Below are 15,973 nucleotides of genomic sequence, written 5' to 3'. Positions count from 1 at the left end.
GCATCCTAGATGGGACTTTAAGCCACTGTCCCAGGTGATAGTAAACTTTTCAGGAAACTAATCCACAATGTCATTAGGATGAATGTCTGCTTTTAGATACTGGGCCATAATTTTGCAAGCTGAACAGTACCTGATTGTTAAGCAGATAAAAGTTTCTGGTGGAGCCATTTGAGCAGTATGAAGCAAGAATAAAAGGAACATCTTCAAAATCATTTTAATGAAATAAATCCTATCACCCAAGATGGGACTTGAAGCCACAATCCCTGGCTTAGGAGGCCAGTGCCTTAACCATTAGGCCACTGGGGCTTAGTATCGTCTTTGTGTGAAACTGAGTTTTTCATTAGTATAATCATTAATTGTTGCGATATAGGAAAGCCATTTATTTGTGTTCTTTGCTTTACAAATCCCAGCATGAAATGTGATTGTACTAACCAGACCAAATAGTGTGGACCCTCATGTTACATTGCAGCAAAACAGATTGATGCAACTCTTTTACCAATAAATAGGTAGTCTTTTGCATTCCATTTTGTTGACTAACTAAAGTAATGTTTACAGTGCATATGAACCAAAGCAGCTGTGTGTACTGGTACCTTAAAAACAGTCATGTTTGTGTTTTTTTTCTGCCTTCATATCAGGATGTTCAGGTAGCAGATGATAATCAATAACTGATGACATTAGTAAAAAAATTACATTTGCTCCAGGTGAGGCTTGAACTCACAACCTCGGCATTGCTCAACAGACACTGCCTTATAAGTACCGCGCGCTGACCGATAGCGCCACAGGAGCGCATGGTCAAAGTGCATTATTTTTAGTTGAGTGATTTTAGCATCGAGTTGACTAAGTAAATTAACTTGGTTTATTAATTTTAAATTAGTTACTTTTTAAATCCACTAAACTACTGCACCCAATACTAAAGTACCTAATAAAAGTAATATTCTAATCATAAGGTAATCAATTATATTGTGCATTTGTGTTATTGCCCAGTTTTATGTATCCATAGGTGTATATTGCAATGAATTCATGCCATTGTTGTACAGTTCAATATTATCAAAATTGTAAAATAATTCCTGTTTATTTATCTTAAATAATATTTGGTATAGATATATGTAACTGTAATGTTGCATAGGGAAAATATACACTATATTACCAAAAAATGCAGTATCTTTAAATAAAAATAAGTTAAATCTCACTTGTGCTCTATATTTAAAGGTAAACATTGTTTTTTTGTCTGTAGCACCTAAATTGTCAATAAAGTCAGTGTCCAAAGAAATATAAAAGGCAGAAAATTACCCTTTTGAAGACAAGGATGAAAGAACTTCAAGAAACCCATCAGCAATTGCAATAGACATTGTTATTTTGTAGCCACTCTGATATAAAATTGCAATTAAAACTTAATAGGTATGTTTTGGTATATATGGATTTTCTGCAATACCATTAAGACAGTCACCTGCATTGAAAAAAATCATAACTTCTAGCATGAGAATGAGCAACAAAGGAACATGCATCCTAGATGGGACTTGAAGCCACTGTCCCAGGTGATAGTAAACTCTTCAGGAAACTAATCCACAATGTCATTAGGATGAATGTCTGCTTTTAGATACTGGGCCATAATTTTGCAAGCTGAAAAGTACCGGATTGTTAAGCAGATAAAAGTTTCTGGTTGAGCCATTTGTGCAGTATGAAGCAAGAATAAAAGGAACATCTCCAAAATTATTTTAATGAAATAAAGTCCCAAATGGGACTTGAACCCACAATCCCTGTCTTCGGAGGCCAGTGCCTTATCTATTAGGCCAGTGGGGCTTAGTAACATCTTTCTATGAAACTGATTTTTCCATTAGTATAATCATTAATTGTTGCGATATAGGAAAGCCATTTATTTGTGTTCTTTGCTTTACAAATCCCAGCATGAAATGTGATTGTACTAACCAGACCAAATAGTGACTTCAGTCTCTCAGATGATATAGGAAGTATAGCTGAAATTTCTTCCATATACTTGGTATCTCAAAAAAGAGGAGGATAAAGAGACTAATAGTGCAATATTGTCAAAAATTTATCACACATTTATTAATACACAACACACTCACATTTAAATATAAAAAAAGCTGCATATATCACCAAATGGTGAGTTCTTTAATGGTCCACAGGATAAAGGTGTCGCCGGGATCCCCCTTAGGTGTTAGTCATTTTGGGTCTTCCACGACATGTCCCGGAAACCTTAAGGTATCTGACGGACGTCTTTCATCGGGAAGCTTATGTTATGAGGTTTCAACAAGTAAGAGATTGACGTTAGCAATGTCCATAACAATTCTCGGCACAGTGTCCTTGCACATGAAACAGTGCTTCTGCAGAATAATACAGTAGAAACTCTGATATTAAATTGCAATTAAAACTTAATAGGTATGTTTTGGTATATATGGATTTCATGCAATACCATTAAGACAGTCACCTGCATTGAAAAAAGCATAACTTATACAATGAGAATGAGCAACAAAGGATCATGCATCCTAAATGGGACTTGAAGCCACTGTCCCAGGTGATAGTAAAATTATCCGGAAACTAATCCACAATTTCACTAGGATAAATGTCTGCTTTTAGATACTGGGCCATAATTTTGCAAGCTGAACAGGACCGGATTGTTAAGCAGATAAAAGTTTCTGGTGGAGCCATTTGTGCAGTCTCAAGCAAGAATAAAAGGAACATCTCCAATAATTATATGGATGAAATAAAGACTATCACCCCATATGGGACTTGAACCAGGAATCCACAGCTTATGAGGCCAGTGCCTTATCCATTAGGCCACTGGGGCTTAGTAATATCATTGTGTGAAACTGATTTTTTCATTAGTATAATCATTAATTGTTGCGATATAGGAAAGCCGATTATTTGTGTTCTTTGCTTTACAAATCCCAGCATGAAATGTGATTGTACTATCCAGACCTAATAGTGTGGACCCTCATGTTACATTGCAGCAAAACAGATTGATGCAACTCTTTTACCAATAAAGAGGTAGTCTTTTGCATTCCATTTTGTTGACTAACTAAAGTAATGTTTACAGTGCATATGAACCAAAGCAGCTGTGTGTACTGGTACCTTAAAAACAGTCATGTTTGTGGGTTTTTTTCTGCCTTCATATCAGGATGTTCAGGTAGCAGATGATAATCATTAACTGATGACATTAGAAAAAAAATTACATTTGCTCCAGGTGAGGCTTGAACTCACAACCTCGGCATTGCTCAACAGATACTGTCTTATAAGTACCGCGCGCAGACCGATTGCCCCACAGGAGCACATGGTCAAAGCGCATTATTTTTAGTTGAGTGATTTTAGCATCGAGTTGACTAAGTAAATTAACTTGGTTTATTAATTTTAAATTAGTTACTTTTTAAATCCACTAAACTACTGCACCCAATACTAAAGCACCTAATAAAAGTAATATTCTAATCATAAGGTAATCAATTATATTGTGCATTTGTGTTATTGCCCAGTTTTATGTATCCATAGGTGTATATTGCAATGAATTTTTGCCATTGTTGTACAGTTCAATATTATCAAAATTGTAAAATAATTCCTGTTTATTTATCTTAAATATTATTTGCTATAGATATTTGTAAATTTAATGTTGCATAGGGAAAATATACACTATAATACCAAAAAGTGCAGTATCTTTAATTAAAAATAAGTTAAATCTCACTTGTGCTCTATATTTAAAGGTAAACATTGATTTTTTGGTCTGTAGCACCTATATTGTCAGTAAAGTGAGTGTCCAAAGAAATATAAAAAGCAGAAAATTACCCTTTTGATGACAAGGATGAATTGACTTCAAGAAACCCATCAGCAATTGCAATAGACATTGTTATTTTGAAGCCACTCTGATATTAAATTGCAATTAAAACTTAATAGGTATGTTTTGGTATATATGGAATTTCTGCAATACCATTAAGACAGTCACCTGCATTGAAAAAAAGCATAACTTCTAGAATGAGAATGAGCAACAAAGGAACATGCATCCTAGATGGGACTTTAAGCCACTGTCCCAGGTGATAGTAAACTTTTCAGGAATCTAATCCACAATGTCATTATGATAAATGTCTGCTTTTAGATACTGGGCCATAATTTTGCAAGCTGAACAGTACCGGATTGTTAAGCAGATAAAAGTTTCTGGTGGAGCCATTTGTGCAGAATGAAGCAAGAATAAAAGGAACATCTTCAAAATTATTTTAATTAAATAAATCCTATCACTCCAGATGGGACTTGAACCCACAAACCCTGGCTTATCCATTAGGCCACTGGGGCTTAGTAACATCTTTGTGTGAAACTGATTTTTTCATTAGTATAATCATTAATTGTTGTGATATAGGAAAGCCATTTATTTGTGTTCTTTGCTTTACAAATCCCAGCATGAAATGTGATTGTACTAACCAGACCTAATAGTGTGGACCCTCATGTTACATTGCAGCAAAACAGATTGATGCAACTCTTTTACCAATAAATAGGTAGTCTTTTGCATTCCATTTTGTTGACTAACTAAAGTAATGTTTACAGTGCATATGAACCAAAGCAGCTGTGTGTACTGGTACCTTAAAAACAGTCATGTTTGTGTTTTTTTTCTGCCTTCATATCAGGATGTTCAGGTAGCAGATGATAATCAATAACTGATGACATTAGTAAAAAAATTACATTTGCTCCAGGAGAGGCTTGAACTCACAACCTCGGCATTGCTCAACAGACACTGCCTTATAAGTACCGCGCGCTGACCGATAGCGCCACAGGAGCGCATAGTCAAAGTGCATTATTTTTAGTTGAGTGATTTTAGCATCGAGTTGACTAAGTAAATTAACTTGGTTTATTAATTTTAAATTAGTTACTTTTTAAATCCACTAAACTACTGCACCCAATACTAAAGTACCTAATAAAAGTAATATTCTAATCATAAGGTAATCAATTATATTGTGCATTTGTGTTATTGAACAGTTTTATGTATCCATAGGTGTATATTGCAATGAATTCATGCCATTGTTGTACAGTACAATATTATCAAAATTGTAAAATAATTCCTGTTTATTTATCTTAAATAATATTTGGTATAGATATATGTAACTTTAATGTTGCATAGGGAAAATATACACTATAATACCAAAAAGTGCAGTATCTTTAATTAAAAATAAGTTAAATCTCAGTTGTGCTCTATATTTAAAGGTAAACATTGTTTTTTTTGGTCTGTAGCACCTAAATTGTCAGTAAAGTCAGTGTCCAAAGAAATATAAAAGGCAGAAAATTACCCTTTTGATGACATGGATGAAAGGACTTCAAGAAACCCATCAGCAATTGCAATAGAAATTGTTATTTTGTAGCCACTCTGATATTAAATTGCAATTAAAACTTAATAGGTATGTTTTGGTATATATGGATTTTCTGCAATACCATTAAGACAGTCACCTGCATTGAAAAAAAGCATAACTTCTAGAATGAGAATGAGCAACAAAGGAACATGCATCCTAGATGGGACTTTAAGCCACTGTCCCAGGTGATAGTAAACTTTTCAGGAAACTAATCCACAATGTCATTAGGATGAATGTCTGCTTTTAGATACTGGGCCATAATTTTGCAAGCTGAACAGTACCTGATTGTTAAGCAGATAAAAGTTTCTGGTGGAGCCATTTGAGCAGTATGAAGCAAGAATAAAAGGAACATCTTCAAAATCATTTTAATGAAATAAATCCTATCACCCAAGATGGGACTTGAACCCACAATCCCTGGCTTAGGAGGCCAGTGCCTTATCCATTAGGCCACTGGGGCTTAGTATCGTCTTTGTGTGAAACTGAGTTTTTCATTAGTATAATCATTAATTGTTGCGATATAGGAAAGCCATTTATTTGTGTTCTTTGCTTTACAAATCCCAGCATGAAATGTGATTGTACTAACCAGACCAAATAGTGTGGACCCTCATGTTACATTGCAGCAAAACAGATTGATGCAACTCTTTTACCAATAAATAGGTAGTCTTTTGCATTCCATTTTGTTGACTAACTAAAGTAATGTTTACAGTGCATATGAACCAAAGCAGCTGTGTGTACTGGTACCTTAAAAACAGTCATGTTTGTGTTTTTTTTCTGCCTTCATATCAGGATGTTCAGGTAGCAGATGATAATCAATAACTGATGACATTAGTAAAAAAATTACATTTGCTCCAGGTGAGGCTTGAACTCACAACCTCGGCATTGCTCAACAGACACTGCCTCATAAGTACCGCGCGCTGACCGATAGCGCCACAGGAGCGCATGGTCAAAGTGCATTATTTTTAGTTGAGTGATTTTAGCATCGAGTTGACTAAGTAAATTAACTTGGTTTATTAATTTTAAATTAGTTACTTTTTAAATCAACTAAACTACTGCACCCAATACTAAAGTACCTAATAAAAGTAATATTCTAATCATAAGGTAATCAATTATATTGTGCATTTGTGTTATTGCCCAGTTTTATGTATCCATAGGTGTATATTGCAATGAATTCATGCCGTTGTTGTATAGTTCAATATTATCAAAATTGTAAAATAATTCCTGTTTATTTATCTTAAATAATATTTGCTATAGATATTTGTAACTTTAATGTTGCATAGGGAAAATATACACTATAATACCAAAAAGTGCAGAATCTTTAATTAAAAATAAGTTAAATCTCACTTGTGCTCTATATTTAAAGGTAAACATTGTTTTTTTGGTCTGTAGCACCTAAATTGTCAGTAAAGTCAGTGTCCAAAGAAATATAAAAGGCAGAAAATTACCCTTTTGATAACATGGATGAAAGGACTTCAAGAAACCCATCAGCAATTGCAATAGAAATTGTTATTTTGTAGCCACTCTGATATTAAATTGCAATTAAAACTTAATAGGTATGTTTTGGTATATATGGATTTTCTGCAATACCATTAAGACAGTCACCTGCATTGAAAAAAAGCATAACTTCTAGGATGAGAATGAGCAACAAAGGAACATGCATCCTAGATGGGACTTTAAGCCACTGTCCCAGGTGATAGTAAACTTTTCAGGAAACTAATCCACAATGTCATTAGGATGAATGTCTGCTTTTAGATACTGGGCCATAATTTTGCAAGCTGAACAGTACCTGATTGTTAAGCAGATAAAAGTTTCTGGTGGAGCCATTTGAGCAGTATGAAGCAAGAATAAAAGGAACATCTTCAAAATCATTTTAATGAAATAAATCCTATCACCCAAGATGGGACTTGAAGCCACAATCCCTGGCTTAGGAGGCCAGTGCCTTATCCATTAGGCCACTGGGGCTTAGTATCGTCTTTGTGTGAAACTGAGTTTTTCATTAGTATAATCATTAATTGTTGCGATATAGGAAAGCCATTTATTTGTGTTCTTTGCTTTACAAATCCCAGCATGAAATGTGATTGTACTAACCAGACCAAATAGTGTGGACCCTCATGTTACATTGCAGCAAAACAGATTGATGCAACTCTTTTACCAATAAATAGGTAGTCTTTTGCATTCCATTTTGTTGACTAACTAAAGTAATGTTTACAGTGCATATGAACCAAAGCAGCTGTGTGTACTGGTACCTTAAAAACAGTCATGTTTGTGTTTTTTTTCTGCCTTCATATCAGGATGTTCAGGTAGCAGATGATAATCAATAACATTAGTAAAAAAATTACATTTGCTCCAGGTGAGGCTTGAACTCACAACCTCGGCATTGCTCAACAGACACTGCCTTATAAGTACCGCGCGCTGACCGATAGCGCCACAGGAGCTCATGGTCAAAGTGCATTATTTTTAGTTGAGTGATTTTAGCATCGAGTTGACTAAGTAAATTAACTTGGTTTATTAATTTTAAATTAGTTACTTTTTAAATCCACTAAACTACTGCACCCAATACTAAAGTACCTAATAAAAGTAATATTCTAATCATAAGGTAATCAATTATATTGTGCATTTGTGTTATTGCCCAGTTTTATGTATCCATAGGTGTATATTGCAATGAATTCATGCCATTGTTGTAAAATAATTCCTGTTTATTTATCTTAAATAATATTTGCTATAGATATTTGTAACTTTAATGTTGCATAGGGAAAATATACACTATAATACCAAAAAGTGCAGAATCTTTAATTAAAAATAAGTTAAATCTCACTTGTGCTCTATATTTAAAGGTAAACATTGTTTTTTTGGTCTGTAGCACCTAAATTGTCAGTAAAGTCAGTGTCCAAAGAAATATAAAAGGCAGAAAATTACCCTTTTGATAACATGGATGATAGGACTTCAAGAAACCCATCAGCAATTGCAATAGAAATTGTTATTTTGTAGCCACTCTGATATAAAATTGCAATTAAAACTTAATAGGTATGTTTTGGTATATATGGATTTTCTGCAATACCATTAAGACAGTCACCTGCATTGAAAAAAAGCATAACTTCTAGAATGAGAATGAGCAACAAAGGAACATGCATCCTAGATGGGACTTTAAGCCACTGTCCCAGGTGATAGTAAACTTTTCAGGAAACTAATCCACAATGTCATTAGGATGAATGTCTGCTTTTAGATACTGGGCCATAATTTTGCAAGCTGAACAGTACCTGATTGTTAAGCAGATAAAAGTTTCTGGTGGAGCCATTTGAGCAGTATGAAGCAAGAATAAAAGGAACATCTTCAAAATCATTTTAATGAAATAAATCCTATCACCCAAGATGGGACTTGAAGCCACAATCCCTGGCTTAGGAGGCCAGTGCCTTATCCATTAGGCCACTGGGGCTTAGTATCGTCTTTGTGTGAAACTGAGTTTTTCATTAGTATAATCATTAATTGTTGCGATATAGGAAAGCCATTTATTTGTGTTCTTTGCTTTACAAATCCCAGCATGAAATGTGATTGTACTAACCAGACCAAATAGTGACTTCAGTCTCTCAGATGATATAGGAAGTATAGCTGAAATTTCTTCCATATACTTGGTATCTCAAAAAAGAGGAGGATAAAGAGACTAATAGTGCAATATTGTCAAAAATTTATCACACATTTATTAATACACAACACACTCACATTTAAATATAAAAAAAGCTGCATATATCACCAAATGGTGAGTTCTTTAATGGTCCACAGGATAAAGGTGTCGCCGGGATCCCCCTTAGGTGTTAGTCATTTTGGGTCTTCCACGACATGTCCCGGAAACCTTAAGGTATCTGACGGACGTCTTTCATCGGGAAGCTTATGTTATGAGGTTTCAACAAGTAAGAGATTGACGTTAGCAATGTCCATAACAATTCTCGGCACAGTGTCCTTGCACATGAAACAGTGCTTCTGCAGAATAATACAGTAGAAACTCTGATATTAAATTGCAATTAAAACTTAATAGGTATGTTTTGGTATATATGGATTTCATGCAATACCATTAAGACAGTCACCTGCATTGAAAAAAGCATAACTTATACAATGAGAATGAGCAACAAAGGATCATGCATCCTAAATGGGACTTGAAGCCACTGTCCCAGGTGATAGTAAAATTATCCGGAAACTAATCCACAATTTCACTAGGATAAATGTCTGCTTTTAGATACTGGGCCATAATTTTGCAAGCTGAACAGGACCGGATTGTTAAGCAGATAAAAGTTTCTGGTGGAGCCATTTGTGCAGTCTCAAGCAAGAATAAAAGGAACATCTCCAATAATTATATGGATGAAATAAAGACTATCACCCCATATGGGACTTGAACCAGGAATCCACAGCTTATGAGGCCAGTGCCTTATCCATTATTCCACTGGGGCTTAGTAATATCATTGTGTGAAACTGATTTTTTCATTAGTATAATCATTAATTGTTGCGATATAGGAAAGCCGATTATTTGTGTTCTTTGCTTTACAAATCCCAGCATGAAATGTGATTGTACTATCCAGACCTAATAGTGTGGACCCTCATGTTACATTGCAGCAAAACAGATTGATGCAACTCTTTTACCAATAAAGAGGTAGTCTTTTGCATTCCATTTTGTTGACTAACTAAAGTAATGTTTACAGTGCATATGAACCAAAGCAGCTGTGTGTACTGGTACCTTAAAAACAGTCATGTTTGTGGGTTTTTTTCTGCCTTCATATCAGGATGTTCAGGTAGCAGATGATAATCATTAACTGATGACATTAGAAAAAAAATTACATTTGCTCCAGGTGAGGCTTGAACTCACAACCTCGGCATTGCTCAACAGATACTGTCTTATAAGTACCGCGCGCAGACCGATTGCCCCACAGAAGCACATGGTCAAAGCGCATTATTTTTAGTTGAGTGATTTTAGCATCGAGTTGACTAAGTAAATTAACTTGGTTTATTAATTTTAAATTAGTTACTTTTTAAATCCACTAAACTACTGCACCCAATACTAAAGCACCTAATAAAAGTAATATTCTAATCATAAGGTAATCAATTATATTGTGCATTTGTGTTATTGCCCAGTTTTATGTATCCATAGGTGTATATTGCAATGAATTTTTGCCATTGTTGTACAGTTCAATATTATCAAAATTGTAAAATAATTCCTGTTTATTTATCTTAAATATTATTTGCTATAGATATTTGTAAATTTAATGTTGCATAGGGAAAATATACACTATAATACCAAAAAGTGCAGTATCTTTAATTAAAAATAAGTTAAATCTCACTTGTGCTCTATATTTAAAGGTAAACATTGATTTTTTGGTCTGTAGCACCTATATTGTCAGTAAAGTGAGTGTCCAAAGAAATATAAAAAGCAGAAAATTACCCTTTTGATGACAAGGATGAATTGACTTCAAGAAACCCATCAGCAATTGCAATAGACATTGTTATTTTGAAGCCACTCTGATATTAAATTGCAATTAAAACTTAATAGGTATGTTTTGGTATATATGGATTTTCTGCAATACCATTAAGACAGTCACCTGCATTGAAAAAAAGCATAACTTCTAGAATGAGAATGAGCAACAAAGGAACATGCATCCTAGATGGGACTTTAAGCCACTGTCCCAGGTGATAGTAAACTTTTCAGGAATCTAATCCACAATGTCATTATGATAAATGTCTGCTTTTAGATACTGGGCCATAATTTTGCAAGCTGAACAGTACCGTATTGTTAAGCAGATAAAAGTTTCTGGTGGAGCCATTTGTGCAGAATGAAGCAAGAATAAAAGGAACATCTTCAAAATTATTTTAATTAAATAAATCCTATCACTCCAGATGGGACTTGAACCCACAAACCCTGGCTTATCCATTAGGCCACTGGGGCTTAGTAACATCTTTGTGTGAAACTGATTTTTTCATTAGTATAATCATTAATTGTTGCGATATAGGAAAGCCATTTATTTGTGTTCTTTGCTTTACAAATCCCAGCATGAAATGTGATTGTACTAACCAGACCTAATAGTGTGGACCCTCATGTTACATTGCAGCAAAACAGATTGATGCAACTCTTTTACCAATAAATAGGTAGTCTTTTGCATTCCATTTTGTTGACTAACTAAAGTAATGTTTACAGTGCATATGAACCAAAGCAGCTGTGTGTACTGGTACCTTAAAAACAGTCATGTTTGTGTTTTTTTTCTGCCTTCATATCAGGATGTTCAGGTAGCAGATGATAATCAATAACTGATGACATTAGTAAAAAAATTACATTTGCTCCAGGAGAGGCTTGAACTCACAACCTCGGCATTGCTCAACAGACACTGCCTTATAAGTACCGCGCGCTGACCGATAGCGCCACAGGAGCGCATGGTCAAAGTGCATTATTTTTAGTTGAGTGATTTTAGCATCGAGTTGACTAAGTAAATTAACTTGGTTTATTAATTTTAAATTAGTTACTTTTTAAATCCACTAAACTACTGCACCCAATACTAAAGTACCTAATAAAAGTAATATTCTAATCATAAGGTAATCAATTATATTGTGCATTTGTGTTATTGAACAGTTTTATGTATCCATAGGTGTATATTGCAATGAATTCATGCCATTGTTGTACAGTACAATATTATCAAAATTGTAAAATAATTCCTGTTTATTTATCTTAAATAATATTTGGTATAGATATATGTAACTTTAATGTTGCATAGGGAAAATATACACTATAATACCAAAAAGTGCAGTATCTTTAATTAAAAATAAGTTAAATCTCAGTTGTGCTCTATATTTAAAGGTAAACATTGTTTTTTTGGTCTGTAGCACCTAAATTGTCAGTAAAGTCAGTGTCCAAAGAAATATAAAAGGCAGAAAATTACCCTTTTGATGACATGGATGAAAGGACTTCAAGAAACCCATCAGCAATTGCAATAGAAATTGTTATTTTGTAGCCACTCTGATATTAAATTGCAATTAAAACTTAATAGGTATGTTTTGGTATATATGGATTTTCTGCAATACCATTAAGACAGTCACCTGCATTGAAAAAAAGCATAACTTCTAGAATGAGAATGAGCAACAAAGGAACATGCATCCTAGATGGGACTTTAAGCCACTGTCCCAGGTGATAGTAAACTTTTCAGGAAACTAATCCACAATGTCATTAGGATGAATGTCTGCTTTTAGATACTGGGCCATAATTTTGCAAGCTGAACAGTACCTGATTGTTAAGCAGATAAAAGTTTCTGGTGGAGCCATTTGAGCAGTATGAAGCAAGAATAAAAGGAACATCTTCAAAATCATTTTAATGAAATAAATCCTATCACCCAAGATGGGACTTGAACCCACAATCCCTGGCTTAGGAGGCCAGTGCCTTATCCATTAGGCCACTGGGGCTTAGTATCGTCTTTGTGTGAAACTGAGTTTTTCATTAGTATAATCATTAATTGTTGCGATATAGGAAAGCCATTTATTTGTGTTCTTTGCTTTACAAATCCCAGCATGAAATGTGATTGTACTAACCAGACCAAAAAGTGTGGACCCTCATGTTACATTGCAGCAAAACAGATTGATGCAACTCTTTTACCAATAAATAGGTAGTCTTTTGCATTCCATTTTGTTGACTAACTAAAGTAATGTTTACAGTGCATATGAACCAAAGCAGCTGTGTGTACTGGTACCTTAAAAACAGTCATGTTTGTGTTTTTTTTCTGCCTTCATATCAGGTTGTTCAGGTAGCAGATGATAATCAATAACTGATGACATTAGTAAAAAAATTACATTTGCTCCAGGTGAGGCTTGAACTCACAACCTCGGCATTGCTCAACAGACACTGCCTCATAAGTACCGCGCGCTGACCGATAGCGCCACAGGAGCGCATGGTCAAAGTGCATTATTTTTAGTTGAGTGATTTTAGCATCGAGTTGACTAAGTAAATTAACTTGGTTTATTAATTTTAAATTAGTTACTTTTTAAATCAACTAAACTACTGCACCCAATACTAAAGTACCTAATAAAAGTAATATTCTAATCATAAGGTAATCAATTATATTGTGCATTTGTGTTATTGCCCAGTTTTATGTATCCATAGGTGTATATTGCAATGAATTCATGCCATTGTTGTATAGTTCAATATTATCAAAATTGTAAAATAATTCCTGTTTATTTATCTTAAATAATATTTGCTATAGATATTTGTAACTTTAATGTTGCATAGGGAAAATATACACTATAATACCAAAAAGTGCAGAATCTTTAATTAAAAATAAGTTAAATCTCACTTGTGCTCTATATTTAAAGGTAAACATTGTTTTTTTGGTCTGTAGCACCTAAATTGTCAGTAAAGTCAGTGTCCAAAGAAATATAAAAGGCAGAAAATTACCCTTTTGATAACATGGATGAAAGGACTTCAAGAAACCCATCAGCAATTGCAATAGAAATTGTTATTTTGTAGCCACTCTGATATAAAATTGCAATTAAAACTTAATAGGTATGTTTTGGTATATATGGATTTTCTGCAATACCATTAAGACAGTCACCTGCATTGAAAAAAAGCATAACTTCTAGAATGAGAATGAGCAACAAAGGAACATGCATCCTAGATGGGACTTTAAGCCACTGTCCCAGGTGATAGTAAACTTTTCAGGAAACTAATCCACAATGTCATTAGGATGAATGTCTGCTTTTAGATACTGGGCCATAATTTTGCAAGCTGAACAGTACCTGATTGTTAAGCAGATAAAAGTTTCTGGTGGAGCCATTTGAGCAGTATGAAGCAAGAATAAAAGGAACATCTTCAAAATCATTTTAATGAAATAAATCCTATCACCCAAGATGGGACTTGAAGCCACAATCCCTGGCTTAGGAGGCCAGTGCCTTATCCATTAGGCCACTGGGGCTTAGTATCGTCTTTGTGTGAAACTGAGTTTTTCATTAGTATAATCATTAATTGTTGCGATATAGGAAAGCCATTTATTTGTGTTCTTTGCTTTACAAATCCCAGCATGAAATGTGATTGTACTAACCAGACCAAATAGTGACTTCAGTCTCTCAGATGATATAGGAAGTATAGCTGAAATTTCTTCCATATACTTGGTATCTCAAAAAAGAGGAGGATAAAGAGACTAATAGTGCAATATTGTCAAAAATTTATCACACATTTATTAATACACAACACACTCACATTTAAATATAAAAAAAGCTGCATATATCACCAAATGGTGAGTTCTTTAATGGTCCACAGGATAAAGGTGTCGCCGGGATCCCCCTTAGGTGTTAGTCATTTTGGGTCTTCCACGACATGTCCCGGAAACCTTAAGGTATCTGACGGACGTCTTTCATCGGGAAGCTTATGTTATGAGGTTTCAACAAGTAAGAGATTGACGTTAGCAATGTCCATAACAATTCTCGGCACAGTGTCCTTGCACATGAAACAGTGCTTCTGCAGAATAATACAGTAGAAACTCTGATATTAAATTGCAATTAAAACTTAATAGGTATGTTTTGGTATATATGGATTTCATGCAATACCATTAAGACAGTCACCTGCATTGAAAAAAGCATAACTTATACAATGAGAATGAGCAACAAAGGATCATGCATCCTAAATGGGACTTGAAGCCACTGTCCCAGGTGATAGTAAAATTATCCGGAAACTAATCCACAATTTCACTAGGATAAATGTCTGCTTTTAGATACTGGGCCATAATTTTGCAAGCTGAACAGGACCGGAATGTTAAGCAGATAAAAGTTTCTGGTGGAGCCATTTGTGCAGTCTCAAGCAAGAATAAAAGGAACATCTCCAATAATTATATGGATGAAATAAAGACTATCACCCCATATGGGACTTGAACCAGGAATCCACAGCTTATGAGGCCAGTGCCTTATCCATTAGGCCACTGGGGCTTAGTAATATCATTGTGTGAAACTGATTTTTTCATTAGTATAATCATTAATTGTTGCGATATAGGAAAGCCGATTATTTGTGTTCTTTGCTTTACAAATCCCAGCATGAAATGTGATTGTACTATCCAGACCTAATAGTGTGGACCCTCATGTTACATTGCAGCAAAACAGATTGATGCAACTCTTTTACCAATAAAGAGGTAGTCTTTTGCATTCCATTTTGTTGACTAACTAAAGTAATGTTTACAGTGCATATGAACCAAAGCAGCTGTGTGTACTGGTACCTTAAAAACAGTCATGTTTGTGGGTTTTTTTCTGCCTTCATATCAGGATGTTCAGGTAGCAGATGATAATCATTAACTGATGACATTAGAAAAAAAATTACATTTGCTCCAGGTGAGGCTTGAACTCACAACCTCGGCATTGCTCAACAGATACTGTCTTATAAGTACCGCGCGCAGACCGATTGCCCCACAGAAGCACATGGTCAAAGCGCATTATTTTTAGTTGAGTGATTTTAGCATCGAGTTGACTAAGTAAATTAACTTGGTTTATTAATTTTAAATTAGTTACTTTTTAAATCCACTAAACTACTGCACCCAATACTAAAGCACCTAATAAAAGTAATATTCTAATCATAAGGTAATCAATTATATTGTGCATTTGTGTTATTGCCCAGTTTTATGTATCCATAGGTGTAT

General features: G+C 34.5%; 6 non-coding genes across 6 annotated transcripts; all 6 read right to left on the bottom strand.

Moving 5' to 3' along the window:
* Positions 1-693: 693 nt before the first annotated feature.
* Positions 694-786, bottom strand: TRNAI-UAU (transfer RNA isoleucine (anticodon UAU)). The gene is given in 2 exon segments: positions 694-729; positions 749-786. It is a non-coding gene; the product is annotated as a tRNA-Ile (tRNA).
* Positions 787-5,723: 4,937 nt separating this feature from the next.
* Positions 5,724-5,796, bottom strand: TRNAR-CCU (transfer RNA arginine (anticodon CCU)). Its single transcript has one exon. It is a non-coding gene; the product is annotated as a tRNA-Arg (tRNA).
* Positions 5,797-6,183: 387 nt separating this feature from the next.
* TRNAI-UAU (transfer RNA isoleucine (anticodon UAU)) lies at positions 6,184-6,276 on the bottom strand. Its single transcript is given in 2 exon segments — positions 6,184-6,219; positions 6,239-6,276. It is a non-coding gene; the product is annotated as a tRNA-Ile (tRNA).
* Positions 6,277-7,678: 1,402 nt separating this feature from the next.
* TRNAI-UAU (transfer RNA isoleucine (anticodon UAU)) lies at positions 7,679-7,771 on the bottom strand. Its single transcript is given in 2 exon segments — positions 7,679-7,714; positions 7,734-7,771. It is a non-coding gene; the product is annotated as a tRNA-Ile (tRNA).
* Positions 7,772-12,691: 4,920 nt separating this feature from the next.
* On the bottom strand, positions 12,692-12,764 carry TRNAR-CCU (transfer RNA arginine (anticodon CCU)). Its single transcript has one exon. It is a non-coding gene; the product is annotated as a tRNA-Arg (tRNA).
* Positions 12,765-13,151: 387 nt separating this feature from the next.
* TRNAI-UAU (transfer RNA isoleucine (anticodon UAU)) lies at positions 13,152-13,244 on the bottom strand. Its single transcript is given in 2 exon segments — positions 13,152-13,187; positions 13,207-13,244. It is a non-coding gene; the product is annotated as a tRNA-Ile (tRNA).
* Positions 13,245-15,973: the final 2,729 nt, after the last annotated feature.

Source organism: Taudactylus pleione, unplaced genomic scaffold (assembly GCF_031769625.1).
Source record: "Taudactylus pleione unplaced genomic scaffold, aTauple2 ptg000473l, whole genome shotgun sequence".
Taxonomy (NCBI): Eukaryota; Metazoa; Chordata; class Amphibia; order Anura; family Myobatrachidae; genus Taudactylus; species Taudactylus pleione.
The sequence above is the reverse complement of the archived record's forward strand: the minus strand, read 5'-3'. Positions and strand labels throughout refer to the sequence as shown.